Here is a 6,331-nt window from a genome sequence, read left to right on the forward strand (position 1 = left end):
CATCCTGTTTTTGTTAGCCTACCCCTGTAACCTATCCAGGTCTTGCTACAGTCTTTCCCTCCCTACTAGCGTGCTCACCTCACCCCAAATTTTGGTATCATCAGCGCATTTAAACAGGTTGCTTTTCACCCCGTCGTCCAAATCGCTGATAAAGAAATTGAACTACTCCTACTCCTTTATGCTTTGGGCAAACTTTCAAGCCTCCTGAACTCTACTGCCTGGGAGAAGAGGGATGCAGGCCCCAAGTCAACACCAGGGGGTGAGACTCCAGCACACTCTGCCTAATCTGAACACCCAGGTGTAGCTCACCAGTTTGCTGGTTCCTTTAGCACCCTCATACACTCATGGTTTGCCCCTTCACTTCAAACAGATTTCTACCCCTGCCTCCTGTCCCCAGATTTTTCTTCTCCCACCTGTGGTTCCAGAAGACTCCTGCTGCCTGTCAAGTGAGGGAAGTCTGATGCATGTTCCAAATGGCAGCTTCCCCTCCTCTTTTAAAACATTTGTCTATGACTGAAGATAGAAAGAAGAGAAGCATGCCAAGGTATGCTTAGCTTAAGGAAAAAATGATAGAATACAGCTATTTAGAATATTAGAAAACATTTTTTGTTTTGTGCCTGAACATTGCATGAGAGAATATAGATGAGCAAGAACTAAATATTTAAAATACGGATTATTTTTGTACCCTCCGGCAGAAATGTTATCAAAGAAGGATCAACTTGTGGCAAGGGCAATGGAGATTTCTGAGCAAGCATGATACCTAGAGGAGGGATATCAGACAGCAATCTGGAAACTGATGATCCCCTAATTACATAAAGTTTAATGAGATAAATTTCATTTTTGTGAATAAATGAGTAACCTCAAACATTTTGGTACATTTCAGCTTAAGATTTGTATGCCTTAAAGCATAAAACAATAATATATGGAGTTTTTATACATGATGTCATTAAGAAGTACAGAGCATGCCAGCAGCCCCACTCCAACATATAACTGAGATGTAAAAAGTAAAGAACAGTACCTTTCAGAGCCCTGCTCACAGGGTAAGTACCTACCCATAGGAGATGCTAAATAGAATCCTGCTTTCTGTGAATTCTGAAGATATGAACTGTTGGATTGTTTTTCTTCATTCATGCTTTTGATCAGCAGTAAAATAGGAACTAATTGTGAAATGTAAATAATTATTATTAGATTGGAGAGTAAATAGATGTTACAAATAATAGCAGTAGGTCATGTATTCAAATTTTTTTAGGTTGTCTACATATGCTGGAAAATATAAATTCTTTTAAATTCAGTTTATAAACTGTTTTTTTCATAGTTTTATGAGCAGTAATCTATTAATGTAGTTTTAATGGAGTGAATTCAGCTCTGCTGGCTTACTTTGAAATAATTTACAACAGTTGAAGATTTGGCCCTTAATTCTTTTTAAAAATAAAAACTTAGATTCCAGAGCAAAAATGACAGCTGTGATTAAAAAAAGAAAAAGAAAAATCAGCTTGCCAAATCACCAGGAGTTGTCCCAATTCATTCTGTTCTATGAGCTGTGACTTTGCTGCTGAAACACACCTTCTGTCCCCAATTCTGCCTCTGGCATGCCTTTTATAACAGGGCTTTTAAGAGAGTCCTTAAAGAACAGCCTGTATTTCTTCCTCAATAACTCTCCTGAGGGAATTCTTCCCCAGCTGGTTCTGGCTCTTTCAGAGCCACTTTGTGCCACTCCGGCCCTTTATTCGGTCATAAGTGGGGGTGAGAATCTCCACATATTTATGTGAGTAGCAGTTTTGAGTCTCCTGATCTTCATTAGCATGATCTTGCAGAAAGCCATCAGGTAGATGTATCTTATTGTTTAACGTTTAAAGTTCTAATAGGCAGGCAAGGTTCTTTGGTAGAATACAGCTATTTTGGGTAAATCCGATATCTTTTATTAGACCAACTCAAATAGTTGGAAAAATTCTTCTTTGCAAGCTTTGCAAAGAATATAGCTTGCAAAGAAGAATTTTTCCAACTATTTGTGTTGGTCTAATAAAAGATACTGGATTTACCCGAAGAACCTTGTCTGCCTATGTCCTACAACCTACACCCCTGAAAGTTCTAACAGTGCTTTCTGTATTACAGGCAGCAAAAGTTAGAGACTGTATCACTGATTCTCGTGGACCTCAACTCTGAAGTAGGCATGTTGCTTAGTTTGTAACAGCCGCAGTTGGAGAGTTTCAAGGTAGCCTCCAACATTATAGTACTCACAACTAAGATATTACAAAGACAAATATTTTTCTAACAAGGCCTTTGTGTAGTAAAAAGTGGGCACTTTGAAATATTTTGGAGATTAAATAAACTGCTTTAGTCTGCTAATGAACCATAGGTTCATCTTTCTGTTACTTAGAAAAATGATTTCTAGATTACAAATATTATTCCTTGGCTGCAACAAAAACATAAATGAATGTGCTGATGTTTAAATCAACATGATATTCCAGATGTTTGTCCCATTTTGCATTCAGCAGCTGTTTTATTATGTAGGACTGAATCCATAGTGAAGGTTGCATTTGAGAATTGTTTAATGGGAGAATAGGAATATCTGTGAAATATTTTACTATGAAAATCCAAAAATAGAGTGTAAGAGAGCTTTTAATTTTCTTCATGTTTAAATTTGTATGGGAACTGTGTAGTTAAATATTTTTGGAAATAAAAACAGATAACTTCTTGAAATTGGGTCCTTCATCTCATTTTTGAAATGCAGTTTTAAAAGTGCTGCAATTATACTATGATGTTATAGTATAGTAGGAAAAGGGATTTCTAAAAATGATAGCAGATTAATAAACATTTTAAAGATTTTTAATGTTAATGCTTTTAAAATAAACCTTATGTTTTGAGAATAGTAAATACTTTCCTTTTTCCTAAGTAGTACTATTAACACGGGGGTTTTCAACCTTTTTTAACAAGTGTATACCTTCTGTCTCAAAGTTTCAGCTCATGTACTTCATTATATTAAAATTATTTGGGGGGGCCGAGTGTGCCCGTGCACAGATCGAGGGGGTGTGTGCTCCCCAGACTGACAGGGTGCACGCAGTGTTGGGACCCCCCTTGTACCTGCTACAATTTTTTTAAAGGACCCCTAGAGGTATGCATACCCTGGGTTGACAACCATTGCATTTAACATATGTTTCCTTATTGTATGTATAGAGTTGTGTAGAATCTTGCTATGCTTTGCAAATTAATACTGGGATGTGGTTTTATTCCCTGTGACAGAATGAGGGGACAAAATGCTAACTATAGATTGGTCAGTCTGACTTCGGTCCTGGGAAAACTCTTTGAAAAAATTGTCAAGTGGTGGGGTACTGAGAAACAACTAGCAGGGCTTTGTCGAGGGGATGTCATGCCTACCAAACCTGGTGTCTTTTTATGACCAGGTAACTAACCAGCTGGACATGGGACAGGAGGTGGGTGGATGTCATCTACCTAGATTTCAGCAAATCCTTTTATACTGTTTCCCATGAACTCCACTCAGTTAAGTTTGAGAGTACTGGCCTAGACCAGGCTACAGTGAGGTAGGCTGGCAACTGGCTCAGCAGTCAATCCCAACAAGTGGTAACTGATGGGGTGGCCTCATCCTGGAGGGCTGTCTCTAGTGGTGTCCCCCAGGGATCAGTACTTGGCCCCATGCTCTTTAACATCTTTATCAATGACCTGGATGAGGGAGTGACAAGGGCAATGATTAAGTTTGTGGATGATACCCAGCTGTGGGGACAAGTGGGCATGTCTGAGGACAGGAGAAAGATCCAGGATTTGACAGGCTGGTCCTGTGGGCTGAACACAATTGGATGAGGTTCAACAAGGACAAGTGCTGGGTCCTTCATCTGGGTAGGGAGAACCCTCACCATGTCTGTTTGATGGGTTCACTTGCTGACACTGCATCTGAAAGGGACTGGGGGCTGACAATAGACCAGGGGATGAATATGAGCCAACAGTGTGATGAAGTTGCCAACAGAGCAAATAGAACTCTGGCGTGCATCAACAGATGTGTTGCCAGTAGATCCAGAGGGGTGCTCCTCCGCCTCTTCGGCATTCGTGAGGCCACAGCTGGAGTACTGTGTCTAGTTCTGGGCACCACACTTCAAGAACATCTCATCTTAAGAGTTTTTTTGAAGAGTGTCTGCACAGATGGCAATGTTGGTGGCAGGGGCATGTTGGTGGTGAGCGGGGCCTCACCCCGGCCTGCTCCCCCATGGCTGCTCCTCCTGGCCGCAGCACCTGGCCCCAGCATCTTGGCAATTAAAAAAAAAAAAGAGAGAGAGAGAAGAAGCACTGCACTCACCGGCTGCAGCAGTGGCGATCAGGGCATCTGGGGGCTCACAGCATGTGAGCAGCGGGGATCAACTGCCAGCATGCCTCCAACACTGACGCTTCTACTGCTGCTTGGTAGAATCAGGAGATTCAGCCCGATTCGGCAGCCAAATGTCTAGATCTGAATTGGCCAAACCAAATCAAGACAGTGATTTGACTCACTGAATTGAATCTCTGTCCCTCCAAATCAGCAGAATCTGAATCGAATACTTGTTGCTTCGCAGAGACCTAGATACCACCTCTTTTTTTTTTTTTTCTGGTGCACCTCTGTTAACACTGAATCAAGTAGGTTTACCAATTTATTGCTTTTGCAGCTCGGTCTATACAGAAACTCAGGTTTATTTAATATTTTTAAACGAGCAAAGCAGACTACCATTAGAAACTTACTTGGATGGTATAATAATAGTAGATATTAAAATTTGTGTGTCCATCTCTCAGTAAAGATACTTTAATAGATGCTTATATTTATTATTATACAGGCACATTGGTTCTATATACTGTGTTAGTCTGATTATAGAAATATTTTCCTGTAGGAAGATGACGTTAATGTGATCCTCTGCTGATGTAGAGGATGTTAAAGTGATCCTCAAGTGAGATACGGGCTTTGGCTTCACAGTGGAAGTCTCTGTTTGTCCCTTTGATGTGGGGTTGACCTTTTCATCTCACACCACCTGGTGTGTGGTTCTTCGTATCCAGATGCTATTCCAGTGCTAGTTTCCAATAATTCTTTTCAGTTTCTAATCTGTGGTATCTGCTCAATTGCACATGTATAGGTAATCTTTACTGTGCTGTGCCTTTTTAACTGCATTTCGGTAATCCTTGGTATGAGTTTTTTTTTAGTTTCACTAAATGCTGATGGGAAGTGTCTGTTCATTTCCTCTTAAGGTTTGTGGAATCCCTGGCTTGAAGATTGGTAGACAAAGTTCTTTGGTTGAATCTGATAACTTTTATTCGATCAACTATAACATTTAAGTTGGTCTAATAAAAGTTGTCAGATACACCCACAGAACCTTGCCAGCCTGTGTCCTTAGATCAGTACAGCTATTACCTGTGCCACTGGCTTGAAGATTGTTCTTGCTGAGGAAATGAATTATTACCCCTCTTCCTGACCTTATAGGGAAATAGCTAAATCTTACTTCAGGTGCTTATGTGGCATGTTGGTATTTCTTATTTCCACTCCCTACCTGCTCTCATAAAGCTCTCATATTTTTTTGGATTAGTTGTGTTTTTAAGTAGCTGACATATATTTATTGGAAATGTCATATGTTTTTCATGTGTGATTAGGTATTGTTATGTAACTATTTTCCAATTGGAAGTCTTTAGTGTATTTCATGGTCCATTATGACATGGCATTTCTTATTGCAACAACTTGATTTATCTAGCATCTGCCTGCCCTTGCTTATTATTTACAATATCTTGTTTTAATTTTAAAAATCCTGTTGTAGTTGTTTCGATATTATACAGGGTTCAGAGTAAGAATTTTGAGAGATGCCTGTTAATGAGCATGTCCTCTGATAAAGTAATGGCCCTGTGAATATCTGACAAACATGCAATTAAAATTTGTTAGTACTTTTGCCAAATTGGTTTTATTGTTTTATGTAGTTATACAATTTAAGTGCCTACTTCTATTCCTGATTATTTATGAATTTTATTTTTTCTTTTCAAAAATAAAATTATACATAATGGCTTCTTTTAGGTGATCCTAACATTTATTTTGTTAATTTGTTATAATATTGCTTATAGATTTATCCGTGTGTTTTGTCAGTGTTCTTTTCCGTGTAGATAATGCTATTTGAATTACTAGAACAAGGAACATGGTATTTACAAAATTTGTTTTAGTTCCACATAAGTGGATTATAGTATGTGTTCAACTGTTAAATTACTAAATGAAATAAACATAGATGCTTTAGTGTGATGCACAGATACACGGGCACAGGTGGACGTCATGGTAAGGAGCACCATGCAGTGAAACACATGGCACAACACAACATGGGGC

The 6,331-nt window shown here is 39.1% G+C and overlaps 1 protein-coding gene and 1 long non-coding RNA gene across 2 annotated transcripts in view; both read left to right on the forward strand.

Annotated features, from left to right (window-relative positions):
- CERKL (ceramide kinase like) overlaps positions 1-6,331 on the forward strand; it is a gene marked incomplete at its 5' end in the record, with an annotated part of 103,712 nt that overhangs the window by 24,522 nt on the left and 72,859 nt on the right. The gene's annotated exons all lie outside the window — the stretch shown is intronic.
- The window catches only part of LOC109322853, a 17,998-nt gene continuing 12,198 nt past the window's right edge, over positions 532-6,331 (forward strand). The window contains exons 1-3 of the long non-coding RNA XR_002104500.1: positions 532-544; positions 1,006-1,014; positions 4,481-4,483. This is a non-coding gene — a long non-coding RNA (uncharacterized LOC109322853). The remainder of the gene's footprint in view (positions 545-1,005; positions 1,015-4,480; positions 4,484-6,331) is intronic.

The sequence above is a fragment of the Crocodylus porosus genome, unplaced genomic scaffold (genome assembly GCF_001723895.1).
Source record: "Crocodylus porosus isolate Cpor-Errol unplaced genomic scaffold, CroPor_comp1, whole genome shotgun sequence".
Taxonomy (NCBI): Eukaryota; Metazoa; Chordata; order Crocodylia; family Crocodylidae; genus Crocodylus; species Crocodylus porosus.